This window comes from Cryptomeria japonica, chromosome 9 (assembly GCF_030272615.1).
Source record: "Cryptomeria japonica chromosome 9, Sugi_1.0, whole genome shotgun sequence".
NCBI classification, from domain to species: domain Eukaryota; kingdom Viridiplantae; phylum Streptophyta; class Pinopsida; order Cupressales; family Cupressaceae; genus Cryptomeria; species Cryptomeria japonica.
Window position 1 is genome coordinate 468,537,707 of NC_081413.1, and position 27,417 is coordinate 468,565,123.

Sequence of the window (27,417 nt, forward strand, 5' to 3'; positions counted from 1 at the left end):
ATATCAATCCTTGATCGGACTAATGTATGAGCAACGCCTCATAGTAGACAAAGCTTCTGATCTCTTACATAAGTAAGTGATATAGAGACTCTGTTAACTTTAGCTAGTCTTCTCCCCATGCTAGATTCAATGAACAAACTTGTTAAGAAAGCCCAACACAGAATTATGTATATCAATGAGTATAGCACTCTACGTAAAATGACATGCTTGAGCCTGGATGGTCTATATTCAGATTTAATAGGGCGAAGCCCAAATTTTTTTAGGTGGCAGATAATTACAGATTTGAATCATGCTGAAATTTTTTTACATTTCAATACAAAAATGAGTTATGTGTCTTTGTAAAAGGATTTCAGATACCAATGCACTAATATAAGACGAGCAAGCAAGGCAGAGCACTACCAGTTAAAAAGGAAGATTTTGACAGGATTGTTAAATCTGTTAGTGATAATTTGAAGTCTATTGCATATGAACTTTCAACTGAGATTCGAGAAAGATTCCCTTGAGAAGAAATACTTGAAGCCATGGGTTGTGTGTATCCTCAATTTTGGCATTCAATTGGAGATAATCCAAATGACGCAAAGATGTATCATAAAAAACTAGAGGAATTGATATTGACATTTTCAAAAGATGCATATTGCAATGGATAGCCAATAGAAGGAATTTTAAATTCAGATCATCTTAATAAACAATGTAAACAATTTGCATTGGTTATGAAACAACAGTTGGTTAACTTGGAGAATCCATTTGAACTTGGATCAATCACAAGTCTTTGGAAAAGGATAGATCAAAGTGAAGCATTGCATATTGCAATACCAGAATATTTGAAACTTGCTGATTTATGTCAAACAATGATATTGGGGTCGGTGGAAGATGAGAGAGTTTTCAGTGCATTAGGGCTTTTGAAATCAAAGATCAGAAACAAATTAGACAAGAATTTGGAAACTTGCTTGAGGTTGTTTGTAACCTAGTATAATGTTAGAGATTTTCCATATGATAGGGCACTATCAATCTGGAATTCCATGCATGATAGACAAGGGGTGTGCAACACTTTAAAAGCTGGTGGTGCTACTGCTAGTGCTAGTGCTGAGACAAATGAATATGATGGATCACAGACTCAGAGTCAGCATGAAGACGAAGACATTTTTGAATACCCGACTCAAAATGAAGATGAACCTGTTAGTACTAGTCAGTTTCCGGATCTTGAGTCCATTTGGGATATAGAAGCCTCAGACAGTCGGACTGAATCACTGAAGTGAATTAGCAGTTAGTTTATAGGTATTTATAATTATACTACAATTCTTGAGTCATATTACAATTTCAATTTGCAAAATTGCAATACTATAGTTGTCATTGATGATTTTTGATATTGTATTCCTTGAATTTGTCAATCAGAAGTAGAACATATACTTATTTCATATTTTTAATTGTGAATTTGAATTATTACTAAACAATTGAATTATTAGTAAATTGGTATTTGGTTCCACATTATGTAACATGTTGAACATGAAATGCAACAAATCTGTGTCACAAGATCCATAAAATTATTCATATTGCATAACTGTTACTGCTAGAACCTTTCTATTGTTCTACATTAAATGCTTAAAATGATGTTCATGGTGATTAGGGTTTTGTGTTTGTTTTTTGTCTTAGTTGGCTAGTAAACCGAAGTTGTCGTGCGTTGAAAATCTAAGTTGTCCTCTATTTATTTGTCCATGTCAATGTCAAGTGTGGTCAAACGGTTGGTCAGACATGTTTAATGGTTATCGCTAGCTCGTAGGTCCTTTATCATCAAGTCAGTTTAAGTCATGAGCTTGCGAGTACTGGGAGATTTTAGTTGTCGCTAGCTCGCAAGATGTTTTGCACTTGACCATTTTATGTTGCGAGGTTGCGACTGGGTGTGATTTTATGTTGCTTGCTCGCAGGTTTTGAAGTTGTTTAGCATTTTAAGTTGCGATCTGGTGACAGGTAAGTTTTGGTCTGATTTTGTGGTCATCGCATGCTTGCGGGTTTGTAAGGCTTAAGTCAAAAAGTGTTGCGAGCATGCGAAGGCGGTTAAGTGTCTTGTTGTCGCGGGATCGCAAGGGTTTAAGTCAAGTTAAGTCTCTAGTTGCGAGCTTGCAATGAAATAAGTTGTTTTGTTAGATCAACGGCTGTCGCTCACTCATGAGATTCTTTGAGGATTCGTAAAAGGGGTTGCGAGCTTGCGATTAAGAGGATTTGGTAGCATTGTCGCTAACTTGCTAACACGTGGACTTGTTTGCCGGGTTCTGCAAAATTTTTGAATGCCAATCGCCAATCAAATAGAAGGGCATGAATTCAAATTTCGCTCGAGAACTTCAGTTTGAAGTTTGAATTAATGTCATTATGCCATAGTAGCTACTAGCTAGTTCATGCAAGTGTGGCAATTAATGAGACTTAAGACTTGAGAGAAGTGACGACGCCCAAAATTCAAATAGTAAATACCATAAATTGCGTGATTGAGCTAGGGTTTTGTATAATTGCATTAATGCATTCTAGCTTCGAGGTAATCCAGTGAATTGAGCTCTGCAACAACGTTGGAGAATTCAAAGTGTTGGGTGTGAGAAAGTTTCAGAAAATTGGTTAAGTTTTTCTCCTACAGCTAAAATGAGCCAGGCGATGAGTGGTACTAGAGGTTCCAAGCCCAAGCCCAAGCCCAAGGCCACGACAAGTGGAGCAAGTGGACCTGGAGGTTCCAAGGCGAGTACCACTAAGGAAACGATGGTTAAGAAATACAAAGATGAATTTGTAGATTTGATGCCAGGGACTTCCGTTGCTTTGAATACAAATCATTTGGCATGGAGAGATTTATGGCACCAATGCAGAAACCCTACCATGCTTAATATGACTAGTTTTACTCTGTTTCATTATTTCTGGAAAAATAGGGTTAAGGGTGTCTCGATGTCAAACCCTTAGGATTTAAATATGGCAAAGTTAATTGTGCCAGATGTGTATGTTGATGTGGATTTGATCAAAGAGTTGGGAAAACGCTATTGCCCAGTATCTAGGGTAATCAGAAGAAAGAACCAGTCTGCCCTAGTTTCAATTAACAGAGCTAGCTTTGTTGAAGCTTTCCAGATTACTGGTGTTGCATGTATAGATATAGATTTGGAGCGGATTGCAGAGGATTATGACAAATACAAAGGTGTTATCAAGAAGCATGCAATGCCCAGATACATGCCTAGGGTGAATAAGAAGCCGGTTATAATTCCAGAGAGTATTGAACCACCATTTGACATCACACCTTTCCACCATTATATGCATTGTACAATCTATGGATTATGCAGAGTGTTGGGTTTTGATGGAGATTCAACAGTGTTAGCTGAATTACTGATGATGGCTATGGACATTCAACACCCAGATGTTAACAAAGATTATGATTATGTGGGCTATGTGGTTGAACACATTCATAATGCTCTAGTTGAAATTTAGAGTGGTGCACCCAGCCCTACATTCAAGCATTATTCATTGCTGCTGCATTTAATCTTGTTCTATAATGTTGAGTTCGTGGATAAAGAATTGGAGCTTTTCAAAGAAGAATTCGATGTCTTAATGCCAATACAAAGATGGACTTAGGTTTGGGACAATAGTTCTCCCCATTCTTCTTTCCTTTTCTTTGAAAATTGGATTATTTTGCCAATTATGGAAATGCTAGGAATAAATAGGGAACGATTGTCAATTAATGTTAGGAGAGTTTTGAGACCTTACCAGTATGTTCCAAACTGGCATATTTCACATAACTGGGGGGACTTTTATTTTTTTGATAACTTTACTGTGATGAGAGTCTATGGGTGTCCTCAGCCTCCCCATATTTTACCAAAATTTGTTCCAATTAGGATTGCTTTTATGGAGTTTATCTGGCAATTGACCCTAGTTGAAAAAGAATACCTTGATAAACACAGGAAGGGTTCTTTTCTTCCTAGGCTTTGGGTTGCGTCTGATTTTACCATTGGTAGGAGTTCCTTTGATGAAGTAAACAATTTCCTTAAACAGTATAGGTTGGTTAATGCTGTGTCTAGATTCTGTGATCCGGAACAATTTATTAAAGTTGCAATGCCAAAAATGACACCTTGGGCCACAATAAAGGACCATGAACCATTGGATGATGAAGACATGGTTAGAAATTTGTTGAGAAAAGATGAAGTACAAGAAAGGAGAAGAAAATGGAAAAATTTGATGAGAGTTGAAGCAGAATTGTTGGCTGTTGACCCTAGTTTCTCAGGTTTTTGCCTTGATAGCCCGTACCTGGAGAGGATTAACAAAATGCTGAGTTTATATGAAACTCTGATGGAACAAATGCCTCAAATTCCAAAAGTGACTGCTCAACAGCAAGACCCCCAAGATGGATATTCTTCACATGGAAAGAGGCCACTTAGTGTGTCTGCTGATGATGTAGAGAGTGGGGATGAAGTTCAATCTACGCGAGTGCCAGCTGCAAAGAAACAAAAAACCACTGAGGTCGGTACAATTGTGAGGAGAGACCCTGCTAGAGAAATTGTTACAGAACACAGACACTACTTTCATCAAATAAGGACACATCTTAGAGAAGCAGGCAGACTGAAGAACAGGGAGAAACAAACGAAGCCCTTGCTCAAGGCTTTGATGAGCGTGTGATGTTGTCAAATGAGTTCATGAAAGATGATGACTTTATTAAGTCAAATGAATTTAAAAGTTTTTTGACAAGGTTCAAACAAAATCAATTAAAACAAAATCTGATCATAGAGGAAGCGAATGAAGAAAAGAAAGAGGAGATCATCAAGGCACTGTAGGAATATGATCCTGACAGGGAGGAAATATTTGTGGAACAGGCAAGACAATTGATAAAGAGTACTGGTATGATTATGATGCTTGACTGGGATATCCAATCTATTTTTATTATTGATCAGATTAGGAAGCAAGAGGACCCAATGTTTAGAACTGAATTTGAAATTGGAGATGTAATAAGAGGATCAAGATTTAATCCTAAGTCAAAGATACTTGCTTCTTGGTCTTTGCCCCCTTCCACTCAAAAGCCCCACCTTCTAAATATCCAAGTAGAAAAGAAAGCTGATAGAATGATTTGGAACTTGCAGAACACAACTGACACGAAGATTGCCTCATTTTTGACTCAAGTTTCTTTCATGAATTTATCAAAAACAAAGGATTTGTTAAGAAGATACATAGAAGGATATACCCAATTGATTGCATTGTCTAAAAAATATGAAGAGACACTGATGAAGAAGGGTGCTTTGGAGGAAGAGTTAGTGGAGTTGAAAGAAAAAATTGCAAATGAGCCCCCTCCAATACAGATTATAGAACAAGTACAAGAAATACCAGCTGATGTGACAACAAAAATGGAGGAATACGCAAGGAAAATTGAAAAGATTGAAAAGGAACAAAATGTCAAGGCTATCTCTATTGTGTCAGGAATTCTGAAACACATGATTAGTGTATTGAAAGACAAATTGATGGTTGTGCATGATATGCACATTTATTTGAAAGAGGCAAGCAAAACATCCTCTGAGGCTGTCACTTTTCTTGGACCTTTGTTCAATGTTTGGTCAGGAAGAAGCAGATTAATGGATAAGCTAGATACTGCAATGATGTATAGTGACGAGTTCCCTCCCAAGATCAGTGACACTAAAGACATGGTGGAGGTAATGAATGCAACTTATGCATTTTTCATAGGGAAGGATGTGCTTATAAATGAAAAATTGCAGACATTTGGGGAAGGTTATAATAAATTGGTGCCTTCAATTTATGGTAGTAATGGAGATTTGAAATCAGTTTCTGATTGGACCAACGAATTTGATTTGATTCTAGAGCAAGACGAAATAATCAAGCATGTAAATGAACAGGTTGATGCTGATATCCTTAACAATCTGCTTGATTCACTGTTCAAGGTTGAGGTTGACCATGCACAATTTATTGTTGAGTCCAGGGAAGTTACATATGCCAGATGGACAGATTTAGTTGTAAAGTTGGAAGAGGTAAAGGCATTCAATTGGCCAACAGACAAAGAGGTGGACAGATGGCAAGCCATGCTAAAGCCAAAGAAGAAATCTCAGGTTGAGGTTGCTACCCAAGATTCCTCACAATAATCCTAAGCTTGTTGAATCCTCAGGTTGAGGTTGCCACTTTTATTGATCAATGATGTTGAACTTGAAAACTCTTATATTAATATAGTTATAATAGCTCAACTGTTCAAGAATTTGATAAGTACATAGTTGAATTGCATTGTGAATTTACTTTCTGATATCATTATGAATATAATATCAATATCATTTGCAGTTTGAGCAATGCGATATTCACATAATTGTCTTTATGTTGAATTTATGTTTTCACTGTGAATTGAATGGTCAAGGGTTTTTCAATTTACATATGAATCTGGGTTGTGTAACTGTATGTAATGGCATTATTCATAATTTCATTCCTATTTATCTGCAAATGAATCTTATTGAAGTTTATTATCAGGTTGTCTTGAATTGTAAGTGACTCTATGCCCTAGGATAAGGCACTGGTCTGTTGTCTTGATGTTTTACTAATTATGTTGTATAAATGTATTTCTATCTAATAATCTATTGTGGTGTTTAATACTTTCATTCTTAATAATCTTATGATTTTATATGCTATTGATGTTTATGTAATATATATGGAGGTGTTCTATGACTGTCTATAATCCGCCCACCAATTACAATGAGGTGAATCCTTAATATTTTTAATATGATTCCAGACTAACAAAAATTTTGCATTCTTGGGCATAATAGGATTAGGAAGCATTAAATGAAAAATTACATACACCATAACAATGCAACAAATGAACAAAATTAAATCTCATGATTCTGATCATTTGAAAGAGATAGAATTATACACAAAATAAATTTATATATAGACAAAGCTTGACACTAAATGCTTTCACCTTGATGCCTTCATTTTGGATGGAATGTGAGATGTTACATTCTGTCCAAGTCCAACGGATCGTTTCCAAATTGAGGAGGAAGCCTTCATGCCTAGGAATAGAGAAAATGGAAAGAGGAACTTGAGCTTTCATGCCCACGATCAGGGAAAGTGGAAACAAGAGCTTTAGGGTAAATGTAATCTGTTGGGGGGGGGGTTGCATCTTCCATGTCATCACAAAGATGACTGGCTGCCACTACCCACCCAAACAAATCCTTCTTTCATTCCTCTGTGGACTCCTTCTTCAAACCCCTTGCCATCCTATGGCAAAGTAGAAGCAGAGGATGTGCCATGCTTGACCCTTCTTGACAAAAAAGGCTTTCACACCCCCTCTGGCAATCTTTCTCACTTTCACAACCCCTCTGACAATAAACAAACTCACACAGAAGAAAACAAAAAAACACCCATCCGGTATCACAGAGCACACAACAAGTACAATTCCATGCACAATCCTGCTCAAACATCATCTTCCTTTCTGAGGAAAAAAACCACTCTCAGAAAATGAAAAAGGTTTATTTTCTCTTCTACCAATTAGGTCACCACTCCATTGTATTTATAACATTTTCACACTTCATTTGGTGATGCTCATTCTGCATTCATGTGAAAAATTATCATTTTGGTGGTTTTCAACATGACTGTAGACTCTAGATTCCTAGAAGTCATCATCATGCCTATCAAATCCACTACATCCTGCTAAGGCTCATCTATTGTGAATGATTTTGTTCTGATTTTATTCCTCCTTGATTGGACAAATTCTGCTTCAAAATCCCCGACAACAAGCAACTTGAGCTCTTATTTCTCAGAGAAATCCGTGATCTCCCATCTCTAACTCAGAAGCTATCAAATCCTTTTATGCCTCTGAAACCGTCATCCTCGCTTGTCTAATCAACCTCGACTCAAGAGAAACCTTCAAACTAGTCCCTCAGGAACGAGTCAGCATCCAAGCCTTAAAAATTTTAGGTTGCGAGCTAGCGACCAGATAGTTTGTGGTTAAGTTTTATGGTTATCGCCAGCTCGCGAGGTAAAATGTTTGAAGGCGTGATCAAGCCGCGAGTTGGCGACAAGTTGGTTTGGGTTTACATCGTGAGGTCTCTAGCTTTTTGGGTGTTAGCGTTTTATGTTACCGAGCTGGAGATTGTTAGTGAAATTGCTTTGGTTGCGAGGTCTCAAGTTGGTTTGAGATAAACAGTTTTATGTTGGCGAGTACGCGACAAGGGTTAAAGTTTTTAAGTTACCACTATCTCCAAGTCGCTGCGGTGATGAGGACTTAACATTTATGGTCGAGAATTGGTGAGTGCCAGTTCAATTTCCCTCAGTCGCTAGATCTCGAGGTTAAGAAGGCTTAGCATTTTTAGCTTGCGAGTTGGAGATAGAGAGAGTTGACGACTGTGAGAGGCAAAGAGTTGACAACTGTGTGCCACGTGTTTTAATTACTTAAAGTTAATATCTTAAAATCACCAAAATTTTATTTTTATGATTTGAAAATAGCTTGAAATCGCCAATATTTTATTTTTATGGTTTGAAAATAGCATGAAATCGCCAATATTTTATTTTTATGGTTTGAAAATAGGTTGAAATCGCCAATGCAAATTTTTTACTTGTTTTAAAAATATTACCATTCGCCCATGCAATTATTTTTTGGGTTTTAAAAACAGTACAATTTGCCAAGATTTTTCACAAACTTTGAGCGATCACGACTAATTCGCCAATGGAGATTATTATTTTTCTCCGTAAACTGCAAAAATTCACCAGTAAAATTAAAATTTTCCTCGGAATTATACAACTTTCGCTAGGTTTTTACACCTTGTCCAAAGGGGGGTTTCTTATAGTTTTCCCTGCACTTAAACCATCACATGAATAACACCACACATGACACACAGATTTTTCACGTAGAAACCCAACTGGGAAAAACCACAGTGAGGATGAATACCCACAAGCTATTTTTGAACTCTTTAGAAGGCCGCTCTGTTAGGAGCCTTGTTCGGTTAAAGACTAATACAATAGGTTCTGTTAGGAACCGATCCTGTTAGGGATCACCCGATTAAGGGATGGCTAGAATACCCGGTTAAGGGTTAAACCCTGTTAAAGGTTACCTTGTTAGAGGATTACAAGAACTCAATGGTTTTGAGTCACCCTGTCAAAGGATTTACAGTAAGCCAGTTAAAGCTACCCTGTTAAGTGATTTCCCAACTTTTTTATATTCTACTAAAGTGGACCCAACTAGCTATGCATTTTCATTAATTTTAAAATAAAAATATTTTCAAATGTTTAGAAGTGGCGATAAAAAGGCGCTCCCCCGCTCCCCTCTCTTCCACCTATCGATGTATATATATATATATTTTAATTTATATAGGGTATTTTTAAAGGGGTTATATATCCCTAAACCGTATAGTTGTATGGTTGGGTCTGGGCCTTTTTCTTTTTCAACTTCTCATAAATAGGCCAAATTTTATATCAAAATACATGTCTCGGGCATCTTGGATCCAATGGTGAGGTAAGTTTTTGTCTAGAGGGTAATTTATGAAACTCCTCTCCAAAACCCTCATTTGAAAGCACATCCTAGAAACCCATTTGACCCAACATTTTACACCCCAAATTAGCCAACAATCTATTATAACAACAAACCCAAAACCCTCAGATTTGCAATAAAACAACTTACAAATGTGTTCCATACCTTATAATGTCTCAAATAGTTCATGCATAGCCATGACTTAAAATTTGCACCAAATCCATTCAAGCTTGGGCTATAACTCAAAATTCAACAATAAAAGCTCTGATACCACTTGTTGATGACTGTTTTGACACACCCACCAATAGTCAGGTAGCCAATGTGAACACTCACCACCTCTCTTGAAAAGCAATGAATTTGGGAAAACTCACTACCCCAAGGTCTCTATAGTCGGGTCACGATGGTGATGGGCAGCCCAATGGTTGATGTGGTTGTACTTGTAAAGGGGCATGTTGGTTGAAACTAAATATCGCTAGTCGTGAATGGCCGACCTTCCTTTTTTTGTATTTTATGATTTAAGATTCTCTGGAAAATAAACTGCAAAGAGTAAAAGGGAACAAGAAAAGAATAATAAAACCAATACAATAACAACTTAATGAACTACTCAGTTAGTTCCCTGCAATCCAAGAAATTATCAAATATTATCCAAGTTAGCATTGAACAACAAACCTCCAGAAAACCTGCAAAATCATCAATTTCACAGACCTATGGAAATAAACTCATCAACAATATGGCCTATCATAGTAATTCTCATACACCACTGACGTGCACAATATGATTCATAAAGTGATAAACAAAAAGATTAAACCACCTTGCTAACTCCAAATAATAGACATTACCAGATTACACAGAACAATTTAGTAGAATATAGACGTAGATCAGGCAATCTACAAGCTGCTTCTTATATTAATCTCAATGAATGCGTAACAAAATAACTCAACTTCTTAACAATTTGAAAAAATATTCTAAAATATCTAAGTGGGCCACAAATCATCAATTTGGGGACCCCTACAAATGAATCCAAATTCTCAATTTATAGAAGTTTTCTGCCCTATTATCTAGGAAATAAATCTAACCTAAATTAAGAACTAAAACTAGGAGTTGTAGTTAACTTGCAAGTTTCTGCCTTGATACTCCAATTAACTACTATGAAATGGGGGCTGCATGAGCACTACGAAGACCATGCTGGATGAGCCACGTTTTCGTAGTCATGCAAAATTTTGCTCAAAATTGGAACCTGAGTTGGAGCTGCAGCTGAAAATACAAAATTGGGGGTCATGCAAAAACCCTGCTATCTTTAGTAATTGTATGTTCATCCTTCACTTTTTAATAAAAGCTCTATAATTATCCATTATGCATGCGACTGCTTGGACAGAAGGATCAGCTACGTGTTTAATTCTAAATTTATACTTCTTGAAAACACCATCTGCATGCTTCTTTCCTTTCTCTAACTCCCCTATTGTCTCCACCACCTCTTCACACCGAGTGATCAAGTACGTGTACCTGTCCATGAAGGCGACATCAAATTGGGCCGAAGGTCCTAAATGTTGAGCCTCGTATGCATCCCATTGATTCAAAACTTGCTGTTGCTCCATTATTCCAATACTAGTTAATCCCAAACATAAGGCTCCAAGCATATGTTTTACAAAATTCTCATTTCAAAATTTCTCTGAGGAGAGGAACCCGAATCTCTGCCATATCCTTCATATACTGCTGAAACATCTCAATCTTTAGCTCCAAAATGTATACATAGGACTGCAAGCTTCCACAACTGTCCCCTCCTAAGAGGTCCTCCTCCATTATTGTCTCCGCCCCTAACTGCAATACTTTATTCAAAATTCGGAACTGCTTATTAAAAATTCTTAGCTTCCATTCCCATTGCGTAGAACAAGAAGCTAAAACTCTGCCTACCTATACTGCCCTACGGTATATCCTCATAGTATCCTGCAGAAATAATCTAATCTTAGTTGCATTTACTTGGGTCCATGATTTGGCTGCAGCGGCCACTCATCTCACCTCCACTAGTGCCTTCACTTCTCCCTCTAGTAGTGATGAGGTTGAAGGTAGGTCATCAGCCCTACAAGAGTCTAGAGGTTTGCTCATTTCAATTAGGAGTTGCTTGTATTGCCCTAGTTGCACTTTGAGCTCCATGTTTGAAGTATGCTCTTTTTCTACACGCCCCCTGACAACACTTGTGGCTAGCTCCAAAGTATCTAGCTCTCCTCACTTGGTTTGTTTACCCAGATTTACCTGGGATATTTGATACTTGGGGGAAGCTTGTCCCTCAACTTGGAGTGGAACTGCCACATCTGCAATCACTTCACTGGAGCCCGTTTTTGATAAATGATGTACGGTTTTTATCTTCTTAGCCTTTGGTGGCTCCTCGGTGATTACTTGTTGCAAAGTGACCTGAGGAAGCTCTTCTTTTCTCTTTTTCTTCTCAAAAGTGAACTCAAGCCATTGTGGCATATCTTCATCCTTGTCACCTTGATGTGACACTATATCTACAGTTATAACATGGACCTCCACCTGCTCCTCTTCTTCATCTCTTTCCTTTGCCTCTGTTCGCCCGTGATCTTGAGGTGAGGTAACTTGGCGGGCTAGATTGGTTTGGAGAGCCTGTTGCTTATGTAATTCTCCCAATTTTCCACTGACTTCTTCATTGAATGTCATCTCTTCCTCACCTGCCTCTGTTTCATCTCGCTCGACTGCTATGTCCTTGAGGAGGTCCTCTTGATCTTGAGGGGTTAGAAGTAATCTTTCATTCAATAGGTCCTTTGCCTCATCCCCTTCTTTCTCGCCTTCTAGTGGCCGATGTTGCTCAAGATCCTCTTCTTCCTGATCTGAATTAGATTCAATGTTTCTAACTGTTAATCCGTTGATGCTAGACCTTAAGCCTTGCACTCCAGGTTGCCCTACGAGTATATTAACTGGTGGTGGTGCAAGGACGTTGGTACCTGGATCCTGTGTGGCAGCTATTGAAGGTGGTTGAGTAGGTATATCTTCAGTAATTTCTATTTCTTCCTCCTACTCCTAGGTACCCTCTCCTGTAGTATGCCCTATAGCTGTCCTTGGTGGGAGGACTTTAGCCAGTGGTACTGCTCCTAATCCATCAAGCACGCCAAGGTCCATTGCCTTCTTCAACAACTCAGACTCCTTCATCTTCTCTTGGAGTTTCTTCAACAAGTCCTTAGTGCTTTCTTGAGGTTTCTCCCCCTCATTAGGATCGATGGATGTATTTTGTCTTGAGCTTGATCTCGTCTTCCGAGCATACTCCTTATAACCCCTTGATTGGGGTACCCTTGAAGTGGACTCCTTCTGTTTCGCCTTTGAGGCACTTAGCCTTACCCTCTGGCTTAGCCATTGCTTGGTCCTATTGATGACCACTTGAGAAACCTTTTCAATATTCAAATCCTCATTTGCAGACCACCTTATTAGGGAGGGGGGCTTCTTATCAATTTCTAATCCTTTATAAGCCGCATTGAGCAGGTCTCCATCATCCCTGAGGTCTTTAGGGAGATTGGTCTCAATTTCAAAATCTCTTATCTGTGGCACAAACAACCTAGTATAATTTTTCTCTCTGACCTCAAAATTGTCCTGGAGGTTGGCCCAAAAATCCTCCAGTCTCGTCCTGTGTCCCTCATATGCCTTAGGCATAGCTTGTTTGAGCTTCCCGTAGGGATCATAAAATTCCCTAGCATAATCACTCTTTCAAGTTCAAATCTTGAAGCTCTGGCTCTGCTAGCTTTGCAACCTGTATCTTCGAGCACAAGAAGTATCCAATATATACTAAAAAATCAATGCCTATTTTAAATTTTGAAGATAAGAGAGATTCGAGGCCCAATAGTTGCCTTACATATTCCAACAAAATTATTCTATCATTGCAGTATTTGGGAAGCAACATTGGGTTCCCTATGAATCCGCTGACCCTAATGTAAGTAGAGTGTGGGTTCTGGATAAACCAACATGCCCACTCTCGAATAATAGCCATGGCCTCCGGGATAATCCGGTATCCTGTGTCTCCTATTAATTTAATTATTATAGGAAAAATGAAGGCATCATTAATTCTTTTGAAATGAGCCTTTGCATTGACTAGGGGGAGTCGGGAATAATATTCCCATACCTTCTTCTGTCCTTCCTCATCCCCTAACTGACCCTCTACTTGTAGTCCCATAAACTTTCCAGCTCTGGCAGCCACCCAAATGACATAAGATGTGAAAAAGAATTTTTGGGTTTGGTGGACTTCCTTCATTTGTTTGCAAATGTTGTCAGAGAGGATTTGCGACCAATCAAAATATTGTTTTTCAATTAGGATAGTGGTCATAAACTAGAACATCCATGGATGGAAATGCTTACAATCAGGCTTGCCAAAGGTCTCGCTCAACATAATAATCAAGTCTCTTTGGGGCTCCTTGAAGTCTACCCTCAGGATCGTTGTTGCCTTGAGACCTATTTTCCTCTCTTCTTCCAACCAGTTTTCATTCATGTGCCTTTTATTTGCTACAACTTTGTCATTCCATACTTTTAAGGCCTCCTCTTCAGTTGAGAGGAATATCTCTTCTCTAGTTGGGATACCAAACATGAATCCCAACATGTCAGGAGACAAGTCTATAACTATCCTTCCCTGTGCGTCAGTGCACTTTCTAGTGTTCGAGTTGTAGAAATGAGCAATTGTCATTATAAATTCCGGTGCTTGTATTGATTATGGAAAACTAGTTGTCTCCACTAAGCCTGATCTTTTGATTCTCATGTGTAGGGCCTCCAATTTGGGCTTATTTAACTTGGTTATGATATCTTCAATTTCAATATGGCCAATTTTCGTGTCGGTAACCCATTTGACTTGATCATCCAACTTTGAAGAGTAGACTTATCCTTGATAATGGTATTTCATGGTAGCTGGAAGTTTGTCAATATCTTTGCTTCTTTTTCTAGAAGATGAGTCCATCTAACTACTTGAACCTATAAGAAGAAAAACGAGCATTAGTTCTTTATCAAAAACATAAAAAATTTCATCCACTTCGTGACTTCGAGATTCCGGAGTAGGGAGTTTTTCCTTTTTAAAACAGGGTCTGGAACTCCGAGGTTCCGGGGTAGGTACTCATGGATGCAGTCCGGAACTCCGGGGTTCTAGATTGGGTAGATAACACTTGATTCCAGAACTCCAGGGTTCCGGGGTAAGGAATTTAAGCTCATCTCGAGATCCCGTGGTCCCGAGCCAAATAACCAATAGGAGTTTAGAAAAAAAGATTTATAAAAGATAGACCTTGGAACTCTGGGGTTCCGGGGTAAGTGATAGGACTCCCTCGCAAAGAAATAATCTGGAACTCCCAGATTCCGGGGTTCCGGAGTAGGTAAGAGCAAACCACCCGAAACTCTGAGGGTCCAGGGTTCTGGGGTAGGAACTAGGGCACGAGGGACACACGATAAAACTACAAAAAAATGAAAAGAAGAGAAAAAAAAAATAAAAACCCCGAGAAAGAAGGACCAAAAAAAGAAATCTAACCTAAAAACGACCAAAAGGGCAAGAAAAATCACCTACCTGGTGGACCAAAATACCCAAGAACGCAAAAGGAAGCTCAACAGTTCGGAGGCTCGTGGTTAGGAGGCAAGGAAGAAGGAGCTCTGAATGCACATATGAATTTTAAAAGTTCATCATCCCTATTTATACCCCCTCCCAAACCTGTCTGTACGAGCGGTTTAAATAGGACCTTGGGACTTCGGGGTCCCGAGCTCAAAAAGGCAAGCAAGAAAGGATCCACCTCAGGACTCCGGGACTTCGGGGTTCTGGGGTGTACCAGATACACACCTCGGGACTTCGGGACTCCAAAGTTACGAGGTAAAGGACTCAACACACACATACCTCGGGACTCTGGGGTTCCGAGGCAAAGAACAAGCAAACAAAAGACACACCTCGGGACTCTGGAACTTCGGAGTTCCGAGGTAAAGAACAAGGAAACAAAAGACACACCTCGGGACTCCAGAACTCTAGAGTTCCGAGGTAAAGAACAAGGAAACAAAAGACAAAAAGAAGGAGACCAACTTCGGGACTCCGGGGGTCCGAAGTTCCGGAGTTGGTGAAAGCAAAAGAACAAAAAGAGACCTCGGGACTTCGGAGTTCTGAGGTAAAGAACAAAAAGAAAAAGGACAAAGCAAAAGCGAGCAAAAATAGGGGACCCATATTGTAACACAATGAAACTAATGGGGAATGGATATGCAAGGCATAACACCACTTGTTATGAAATAATACAACAATACCCACTTCATTTAATCAATTCTGTACATAAACCATGAAAGTCCTAGGAAAATTCTCACGAGGGAAATACTCAACCTTCAAAAGCATCCATACTTCATCATATTATTCAACAAAACAACAATACAAAGCACTTATAGAGTTACAATAAATATTTATGAAACATGAAGCCCTTCAATGCATCCTCAATGTGTCCAAGCATGAATCCACACATCCCATGCCATCTACACAAAACACTTGTCAAATAAATCTTGTGGTATTAGAAGAGCTTGAATTTTCTTTTTAAAAGAAATGAATAATGTAAAATCCTTTAACTATTAACTATTAAGGTGGAGTGTTAAAGCACACTATTTATTAGTGGATCACATTTATTTATAAGTGGTCCTAAATAATATTTATAAGGTTTGAGTTTACTTATAATGCTTAAACTTATATTATTAAATATGACATTAATCATATTATTTTATTAATTAACTTAAATAACTTTAATTGACTATCTAGTGAACAATCATTGAGCCTTATTGAAATTGTTAAGCAATATATCAACTACCATATTTGAGATTTAGCTTAAATAGAAAAGAATACATTATAAATTATTTTATTATGTGTAAGAAAAAATTAGCACAACTACAAAATTTACTAAGGCATTGGAAGAAGGGGATAAGAGATTATGAAAGTCAATATGAGTCTAATTAATTGCAGTGTTGATCTCTCGCTCCTTAATTTAGTTATATCGGTCTCCCATGCGTTCTCACAATTAATAAAAAGGGGGGGCGGGGGTTCCGGACTTTGATATATGCGTAAGAGGACTTGACATAGTTTAGAATTACTTATAATTGAAAAAAAAAGGTTTAGAGATTATGAAATTTGGTACTTGACTCTAGGAGATAGGAATTATGAAGTGTCGATCTCTATGTATTCTTTAATTTATATTTCAAATATTTAATTAGATGCAATATTTCTTCTTTCATATTTAATAATTAATTATTTATAAGATCCTAATCCTTACAATTCTCTTAATGCCATTTTAGATCTACAACATTATATTTCATTTAATATAAATAAGGACTATATCAATATCAATAGCCAAGCCATTCACACATGATGTTAAAATGTAAATGTACAAAAGATGGGAAAAGGGAGGCGCATTTTTTTTTAGTGATAAGCAAATTGATGCATTGATACACATCAAATGTAAAAGTAAATCATGGATTGGAGATGTCTACAAATGACTATGGTGAATTGTTTTGAGTGTTATGAACTTTTAGATAGGATCATTAGCATGAATGTAATTAGTTTATGTAATTCATACTTTTACGATTCTATTTGGTGTGCTTATATACTTGAATATGTTGGTTACCTTCATCTATTAACTAATATAAAATAATATAGTTTTTAAGAACTTTTGTTGTACAATAGTTAGAAACTTGAAACTTGTTCCTTAATCAAGGAACATGCTTTTATTTTTTAAAATAATAAAAAAAAGAATGATACAAAATCTATCCTTGGCGACCAATCTTAAGTGGAATCCCTTTGCAAGTTTTTGGAGAGTACCAATGATGACAATGATGATATAAATGACATACTTCCTCAAAGCTACATAAAAGATCATGTCATTATGTAATTTGATTCCGGACTCAAGGCACTCAATGAGTGAACAAGAATCACCACTCAAGTTCGTTTTATATTTAAAAATTCTAAATTTCATAGCCTCCACTTGAATTCGCTGGTTGCAGCCAGATTTCCGTATGATAGCACTTCTAATGTTCCGACAATCTTTGAAGGTTTTGTTTACCATACATCCCTTAAATATCTTCCTTCTGATTGAAGTTCTTTCAATACTGAATCTGCTTTACTACCATCCATAGACTTCTGCAATGTGGAAAAATAGTTATCAGTATCATGCAACAAGGAAGGATGTTGACTGGTTTTACATGCATCAAATTTTGTTAGCCCTTTCTCTTTATGCATTCATTAGAAGAATTACCTGCTGTTGAATAATGTTAAACAAAGCCTGATGAACATCCTTTGACATGCCCTTTGCATCACCACATACATAAAAATAGGCACCTTGGGAAATGAGCTCCCATATATAGCTAGCCTGGATTCAACAAGTAAATGAAGGTAGATGTGAGCAACGATTTAACAAAATATTTTCGATTTAACGAAATATTTTCAATATGCATGTCACATAAATTTACTTGTTCCGTATATCTGATCCTCAGCCAAAGCATGATAAAGTCAAAACATTTTCACAGGACACAATGCCAAAGGTAAAGCTACTGGTTACATAGTGAGCTAGGGTGCTAGAAATGGTTGCTCAATCACTATTATATTATGTTATTCTTGGAGATAAGACACTCTTGCAACATGAATTGCTTAGATCTGATGTTAAAAAATCTTTCGTAAAAATTAAACGATAGGAAATTATATTTCTCCACGCATAGTCAATACAGGTCAGTGGAACTATGAAGTACAGATAATTTAAAAGAGATACGAATAGTTTTCAACAGGAGTCCTATGAACTTTACATAGTAGGAAATTGCGGGATTTCGAATGTGTTCACCTCTTTTAGAATTCTGTGCTGCACATATTCTTTTTGTGCACCTTCTCTGGAGAAGGCTACATTCAATCTAGATAGAATGCCTTCTTCAACAAATTGGTTTAGCTCCTCTTCATAGATGAAGTCCTGCATGTTCATACACAGTTACAACAAATTCAAATAAAACAACTACCTTCCTTTTGTTGGATTGTGTCAATAAAATAAAAAAATAAAGGAAAAAACAAGAAAACAAATCATATCTCTGTTTTTCAGAAAGAAAGTAGTTACAGTTTTATCTTTTAAAAGGAAATTTTTAAATTCTTTAAGGAAATAAAACAAGTTTTTTCTATGTTAAGTGATGATTGTTATCTTGAAGATATTATTTATATCTTGGTTGCCTTGAAGACAAAGTAAAAGTTGAGGATTGTAGATTGCAAGAACAATTTTTAAATTGTAGATTGCAAGAGTAATTGTAAGTTTGATGTTACTGTAAATTGCAAGAGCAATTGTTGAGATTTGTAAAATTACAAGAGCAATTATGGTAGCAGCAACTGTGAAGCTTGTAATTGCTTTCTCCAAGCAATAAAATTACCGATACCTTGCCTCATGGATGTTTGCTTGATGTTTTGTCAAGGTTTTATCACGTAAATCAGCTTCTTATGTGTTGTTCTATTTTTCATTTAATTCTTTATATTATTTCTTTGCGACTAATTTGTGCTACAATATTTTAATCTTCTGGGTTTATGTTTCCGCTTCCATAACAAGTAGTATCGGAGCGATTATTTTTGCACAACAACTGTATTAGGATTTGGTGTTGAGTTTTGTAACATCAAATGGCAAAGGTTTCGAATGCAAGGTTCGAGGTGGAGAAATTTAATGGAAAGAATAGCTTTGAGCTATGGAAGCTTAAGATGCATGATTTGTTAGTGCAGCAGGGATTGCATAAGGCATTGGTAGGGAAGTTAAAGAAACCTGTAGATGTGTCTGATGAAGACCAAGAAGATCTAGCATTGGTTCTTTTCAATATTGTTAGAGAGAAAACAACAACAGTCTTATGGAGTAGAATGGAGTGCTTCTGGTGGGTTCATGGTTTTAGCCCATGGTTATATGAAAGCACGAGATGATTAGCCTTTGGCTGGATCTAAGTTTGGAGTTGGTATAGCTTGAATGCTCATGGACAACTTGTTAGGTTTTGCACCTTTCCTGTTTCTAAAAGTTGTGGGTTTGTTGATCTTTCTTTGAGGAGATGTTAGATCATGATGTCATGGTTAGATTCCAAATTCTGTTTTGACAGTTGATCATGTTTGGTTTTTTGTGGTGTTGAGTACATTGGTCATTTGCTTGGGAGCTTCATGAGAGTGCAGTGTTGCATTTGGAGCTTAGCATAGATTGATTGGTTACTTGTGCTCATGGATACATGGAGATTTAGTCGAGGCTTGGAATTCTCTTGTGATTAGAGACTTATGTTGAGATTTCAGTAGGAAGTCCGAGGAGCCTACACCTTCGTTGGGCATAAACAAGTATCAGGAAAATTGTTGTCAAGGTGGAGATTGTTGGATTGTGACAACAATAAAACAATAAAACAAAGGAAAAAACAAAAAAACAAATCATATCTTAGTTTTTCAGAAAGAAAACAATTTTATCTTTTAAAAGGAAATTTCTAATTTCTTTATGGGAATAAAACAAGTTTTTTCAATGTTAAGTGATGATTGTTATCTTGAAGATATTATTTATATCTTGGTTGTCTTGAAGGCAAAGTAAGAGTTGAGGATTGCAAGTTGCAAGAGCAGTTTTTAAATTTTAGATTGCAAGAGTAATTGTAAGTTTGATGTTATTGTAAATTGCAAGCGCAACTGTTGAGATTTGTAAAATTGCAAGAACAATTATGGTAGCAGCAATTGTGAAGCTTGTAGTTATTTTCTCCAAGCAATAAAATTACCGATATCTTACCCCGTGGATGTTTCCTTGATGTTTTGTCAAGGTTTTACCACGTAAATCAACTTCTTATATGTTGTTCTGTTTTTCATTTAATTTTCTATGTTATTTTTTCACGACTAATTTATGCTACAATATTTTAATCTTCTAGATTTATGCTTCCGCTTCCATAACACCTTTCTGGGTGAGAAAGTAATCAGTCACACTATTTCATCGAATAAGCTTTAATCAATCAAGATCTAAGAAGGAGGATGCATTGTTACCATTTTGCTGTTTCTGCATCCAAAATAGAGGACGGCTGGGCCGAGCTGCAATCCAGATTTTTGCAGAGTAGCTCTTTCCTGGAGGAAACCTCTGAACGGTGCAATGCCTGTGCCAGGTCCGACCATGATGATTGGAACCATAGGATCCGAAGGAAGCTTGAAGTTTGATTTCCTAATAAAAATTGGTGCCCAGCTACAGTTCCCGGTAGATTCTGCGCAAGGAGTGGAATTCTGGAAACAAACAAAAAATATGGTCCTTAGCCATCATTTTGAACTTTATTCGGTAGAGGATTCTGAAGAATCTTTTCTACTGTGGGTAAATATGGACTTTGTTTGATAATATTACCTTCATCCATGTGGAGCACACACCGCGGTGTATACGTCCTGTAGGGCTAGGGCCATGGACTAGAGCACATGTAACATGGACTCTGTTTGGTGCAAAGCTGTAAAAAACAAGCCACAGCAACCTCATGTGAGTATGTGGGATTATAAGAATGGAAGATAACAGATCATCAGTTTTCAATTATTAATTACCTTGAGGCAGATGAGATAGAGTAGAAACGTGGTTGTAAACGTGGAGCAACGGCACCAAAAAATACTCCTAGCGGAACCTTCACTGATGTAAACTCAGCAAGAACTTCTAGAAGACTCCTTTGACATGATAAGATCCATTGGGAATACTCATCCTGATAGTGGGAACACGACAACGTTTCAATTGACAGACAAAATTGAACTGATTATTTGAAAGTAATGACATAAAGAACAAGGATTTACAGTTACACTCAACATGCAAAATCTACTCTGTTTTAATTTGAGGCAATTCCAAAAGTTAGCAATAACACCTAATTGCCCTATGAATTACGACAACCTTGCAAGCAACAACATTGGCCTTAAAAGAAAACATACCTTTCCTTCTGGGGAAGAAAGGTATTTTAAACGTTCTGCTTCTTTGGGATCAGCTGCATATGCTGCTAATGCTGGAAGAGATCCCTGTTAATGAAACCGAATTTATATTATGGTTTGGATTGTTTCACAGGCTATCAACCTTCGGCCGTAAAAACCTATTGCGAGCAATTCACAATTTCAAAAGTTGAAATGCAAGATAAGAGTATAAATAATATCTGGAATCATCAGTTACAGCATAGATGTAATGGCTTTTTTACAACTAAATATAAACATAAATTGATTATGTTGAAGAAATGCTCTGTAGTCTCCAACTATTACAAAAATTAGTGTTTCAATTTCTTTGAACCTCCTAAACATGGACTTATTAAAGTATCAACGAGGAAGATTATATCCACTTACTTTACGAGGGGGATTGTGCAGGTCTGCGTATCGTGCTAATGCTGTCTGCAAAGTGCAGGGGCCTGAGAAAGGGGCAGAGAGAGAACTAGATCCAGGTACAGGCTCCCCTGTTTCAGTTTCTTTGTGGAGGGATATTATCATATCAATGGGATATCCGAGAAGATTGGCTGCTGTTTCAACTGTTTCTGTGGTGTTCTCTGCATATACTCCAACATGATCCCCAGCCTCATAACTGCAAAACAAAAGAATATGAGCTTTGAATCCTTTTAGCTTACCCTAACTACTTATATCTAACACATTGGAAACCCTGTCAAAGTTTGGTGCACAGAAATCTCATTCACTCGCTTTTCTAGAAATTGAAAGACATAAATTATTCGTCATTTAGTATAGTTCAATCTCATTTCAAAATCCAAAGGAGAATTGTGGACAAAGATTAAGGAAATGATACTGTTCTTTATATTTTGCAGCAATACTTCTAGCAATTTATCAAAGGATGATGCGTAATATGTATTAACTAGCACGCTGCACTGTATATTATGTTACTTTATCATTCCAACTAATGAGAAGTTTATAACGAATTAAATTTTACAAGGTTGAAAGTATGTCTATGCTCACTTTAAGCCTGATCCAGTAATATCGAATTCGAGATGAGTACATGAGCGGTCTGATAGTGGCGTGTGAAGTTCTTTCCGTATGGCAACAGTGGCTCTGGAAGAGAAATATAGCTACATTGCTATTAGTTTCTTATAAATTACTGAGTTAAATACATAACAGAAATATCTTACATAATAGTTATACCTGTAGGGGTTATGAACATCATGATTAGCGCAATCATTAGCTTCAGCACTATATGGTTCCTTCACTACTGTATCTTTTTCGTGCTGAACAAGGTGATACTGTGGAATAACAGCCAAGTATGGGGTAGTGCAGACAGGTTGATCGTCCTCACCTCGAAGCACACCATCCAGTTCTGGCCATAATTGCTCTTTCCTAAAGAAGAAAAGTAGGAAATCTTGAGAACCAAGATAGGATTGCGTGATTTTAAAACCTCACAGCTTCCTAAGGTAATTTTCAGCAGTAATTTGTTTGTTAATTGGTTTGACAACCTACTATTTCAATTTATCTAAAACCACTTTCTCTTTGTGCAAATGATTCGACTTATTCAAGACATACCAGGCAGTGAAATCTGTTGCTCTTTGATGCTTTTGTCCTCGATGACAAGAAAATAAAAAAGGGAAGTTGGTGTTGTTTAAAGGCAAGTGTATTAAGCATGTGGTTATATATTTAAAACACCTTTCTCACGGGCCAGACTAGTGACACGGATACATTGACTTGGCTGACGTGTTATATGTTTAAAACATCTTTCTCTCGAGCCAGACAGGTGACACGGATACAGTGAATAACCTGACTTGGCATTTATTGAAACAACATCTTTGGTTTAAATTATGTTTAATTTATCTACGGACAAACAGCATATACTTCAAAATATATTTTGTGACCGACAGATTAAAAGTTTTTCGGGAGATGTTTTGTGTTTCATTTTATTTTTGAACTTGTTTGGAGTCCGTCACAAACCCTAACGCCATGAGAGATGCAGCCGCCGCTAAGGAGCTTGAATCAGTTTGTTCAGTTAAAAAGAATGAAGCAAAAATGGTCTTAACCGGGAGCTTAATGGTTTTCTGGTTAGTTTGTTTTCAGTTATCAATAAGGTTGCGTTTCACAGGTATTATTCTTGATCATATGTTTAAAAGATTCAGATTTGTTTTCGAATCAGGTTTTTCAGTTATGCAAAATGAAAATAAGGAAACTGTCCATGCTTTATTTTTGTTTTTCATGATTGGGAAATCAAGCATCCTTTCCGTTGCACAGTTAAAAACGGTTATTTGTTTTTCAGTTTGCAATTCCTGTAAGATTTTGGTAACCCTATACGAGGGTTATTCTGGAAGAATGATTGAGTTTTTGTTTGGGTATAAAAACAGTTTTATACAGAACAGTTCATACGAGGAAAAACAGAGAGAGGAGTGTGAATAAAGTGAAAGACATAGCATTTGTTAAAAAGAAAAAAGAAGTGCTGTAGATTACCAGAGATAGTCGAGGGTTTTGAGAATCAATACTCTGTTTTGTTGCAGAGTACATAAGGCTTTATTGTTTGAAACTATTTTGTTCAGAGATTGAATTTTTCTCTCTGAAAGTGTTGAATTCATTTAAAAGTTTGTTATTATGATTCAAATCCCTGAAGAATATTGTTGCAAAATTTTTAGAAAGAATCATCTGTACAGACTGGTAAAATATTCTCGCTCCAATCCCTGATGGTTTTGTGACTGCAAGATTTAAGTGCATGCATAAAATCACCAGTGGCTGTAGCTCGAGTTGAAATGTTTATTGGATAAGAAGAGGGGTTGGTGCTCCTTGAGGCCTTGTGGTTTCTAAAACTTGTGAACTGAGTTGGTGCTCTTTGAAATAATATAAGGGATCTTACCGAGTGGTTTTTCTACCCCAGGAGGGTTTTCCACTCATGAAAACTATGGTGTTATGTGCATTGTCTTGTTTCATTTTGTTTTACTGGTTTATGCTCTGATACGTCATATCTTTAGCTCTCTTCATTTCATACTCTGTTTTGTTGAATTTATGTAATGCAATCTTTGAAGTACTCATTTAGATGTTTCATGTTTGTGTACAAGATTTAATACCATTCTTATTTTCTGAAAAGTCTGAATCAAGTGTTTCAGTTAGTTCTATTGTATAGTTCATGCTTCATTAAAGTATTACTTCAAGGTGTTAAGTCTCAGTCATCTGTGCATATTGAGAATCAAAATTGTCAAGTTCATAAAAGTATCTCTTGTTAAAATTTGTAACACTCTGATTCACCCCCCCCTCTCAGAGTGTTTCCACTTCCAACAAAATCATCCTCTATCATTTTGTCATCATCTCCAAGTCCACAAGGGAGCAGGCGTTTGGCCCCTGAAAACCATTCGTTAAACACAAATTAAAAGCTACTTGAACCTAGAAATGAACGAAAATCAAAACAATACCATCCTATAGGACATGGTAAGGATGCATACCTTGATTGGCCAGTGACTCATCAACAACCAAGGCCACCTGCAAATCACAGAAATAGAAATTGGCAAATATAAATAAGAGTTGTAAATGTAAAATTATTGTGTGTCTATGAGAATAGATTATGTATCATCTGTAGTACTGAGACAAAGTCCTGTTGGGTTACCTTGTTGAAATGCTCATATTGTCTGCTTCCGAGACCAAAGATTGCATAAGTAAGTTCTGAAAACCCTGTTCCCTTTCCCGCCTCCTGGAATGGAAGATCAATATAATTATTAACTCTGTAAAACAATTCGAAGCATCTAAGATTCTTCGAAAAGTGCTAATCATTGAACCAAATACAATTATTTACCGTCGTGAGCCAATTGTAAAATTTTGTAGCATTATCTGTAGGTTCACCATCTCCGTATCTGAAAACAAGAAAATGCAATGAGATCAGAATCATTCTATATCTTCAAAATATATTATTTGGTCAAGGAGAGGCCTGTTATATAGGTCAAATAATAAACCTTCTTCTCCTCCTATTGGTCAACTGTATTAATACACTGTTGAGAGGTTGCCCTCTCCCTTCTGTGAGATTTAAGAGATTGAAATATTTGTTCTAGATAAAAAGGGAGGCTTTAAGAAATATCTATCATTAAAAGTGTCTATTTTCAAAAAACATCAACAGAGATGGGTGTAATCTGTTGGTTGGCAATATACTTGGAGTTACTCCATTTTATTACCGCAATTAGCAACCTAAGGAACAAAGCAGCAAAATGAATATGAATGCGCCCTTGATTCTTACGTTGCAAGAGTACATATGACAAATCTTTCTTGTGTTAATTTTTCTGCAAATTCGTTGCTTTCCTGAGCATACTCCTCCTGCAGCATAAAAGAATATAAGTTAAGTTGAATTTTATGGTATTACGGATTATCTATCAAAGGCAGTAGTTGTGTGACATGAATCGTGGTGCCACAAAGTTAAAGAATACTAGAAATGTTCACAAAAAAAGTATGCTTACTAGATTGATTGCCTCGAAAACCACTTCGCCATTGTACCTTACTGTTCCTTCCTGTGCAATTGCCTGCAACAAATAAGAAAGAAAACCTTCTCTTGGTTGAGAAAGACTTGAAATTCGAATAATTTTTAATATCAAATTCGAAGGAAATAATATTCATTATGCATCCGAAACGATTAAAGAAATGAACAGGATTTCTAAATAATATTGAAAATTCAGCTGTATACTTAAAATCAAAATCTAAAATGAAAGGACGTCAGACTGTTTTTCAAGTAACACTTAAATTTCAGCTGCATTCTCCTTCAAATGCAGAATGTTCAAAATAAAACTCAAATTCAACACATTTTCAAATTGAATACAAACTCTAAGCGCCACGTCGTCGTCCAAATGAAACACTAATCAAATCGGACGAAAATTCAACACGTTTATCATATAACTTTTGAAATTCCACACATTTATCAAACAACTTATAAATTCCAAGCGCTGCGTTCTCGTTCCAACCAAGAAATATTCAAAATTGAGCTCAAACTCGGAACATTTTTCTAAAAATTCCAAGCGCCAAAGGAGTAATGTTCACACAGCTTTTCCAAAACAAAAAATGTAAACAAATATGATATATTTAGAGCTCACCTTAGCAAAGCATTCGGCTGTTCCAGTCTGCGTGCCGAAAAACAAACTAACCTTCTTCTTGGTCAGTTCATTGTTCACCTCAACGTGGGGCACTTCAATCTTGAAGCTTTTATCCTTCGATTCCACCTTATTAGCATGGGACAGGGGTCGACGGAAAAGAAAAAGTCCAAGAATTACCCCGAGCAGCACAGTAAATCCCAGCACAAAAAAGGAGTCATGCAAAGTCGACGAATTGAAAATTTTCGCAGAAAATGCAGTGAAATCCCCTTTGTTTCCGTCATTCGCGAGCGTCCACAACCTCACAAGATCAGACTTGTCGTATACTGAGGTGGTCGTCTCGAGAGATGATCGCAGAGAATTAGAGCTTAAAGACAGCACACTTCCCATTCTGTTAGGTATATTGCAATCTCCTGTAGCACAGAGCGCACAGGAGGCAGCTGTGACTGCAGGGATTTGAGGATGCTTTTGCTTTGGATTCCGCCATTTTCCATTGGAGTTTTTAAGGATGAATTATGGTCAGAGTCAAGCTGAAATTGGAATCTTTGGAAAAAGTCTGTTCAACAAAATTATGCTGTGGTTTGGCCGCACTTCCACCATTTTTCAGGGTTGATCCCAAGATTCAAATTATGCTGTGGTTTGGCCACACTTCCACCATTTTTCAGGGGTGATCGCAAAGAGAATCTTCAGAAGATTCGGCTTGTGGTAGATTCTTATCGCCCGTCCCTATTAGATATAGTTAATATACATATAATTATAACTGTATAGACTTCTTAATTGAATTGGGATTATGCTTTTTAATAAAAATGTATATTCTTATTTTAACGTTTATATTATATTATAATTATTAATATTATTTTATTAAAGTGAGAGATAATTAATATTACATAACTATAATTAAAATAAGAACAATTCAAAATTAGAATAATTAAGAATTAAAAAATATATTTTTATTACAATATTATGAAAAGACA

General features: G+C 36.9%; 1 pseudogene; it reads right to left on the minus strand.

Annotated features, from left to right (window-relative positions):
- Positions 1-17,138: 17,138 nt before the first annotated feature.
- LOC131075931 (NADPH--cytochrome P450 reductase 1-like) lies at positions 17,139-27,146 on the minus strand (annotated as a pseudogene).
- Positions 27,147-27,417: the final 271 nt, after the last annotated feature.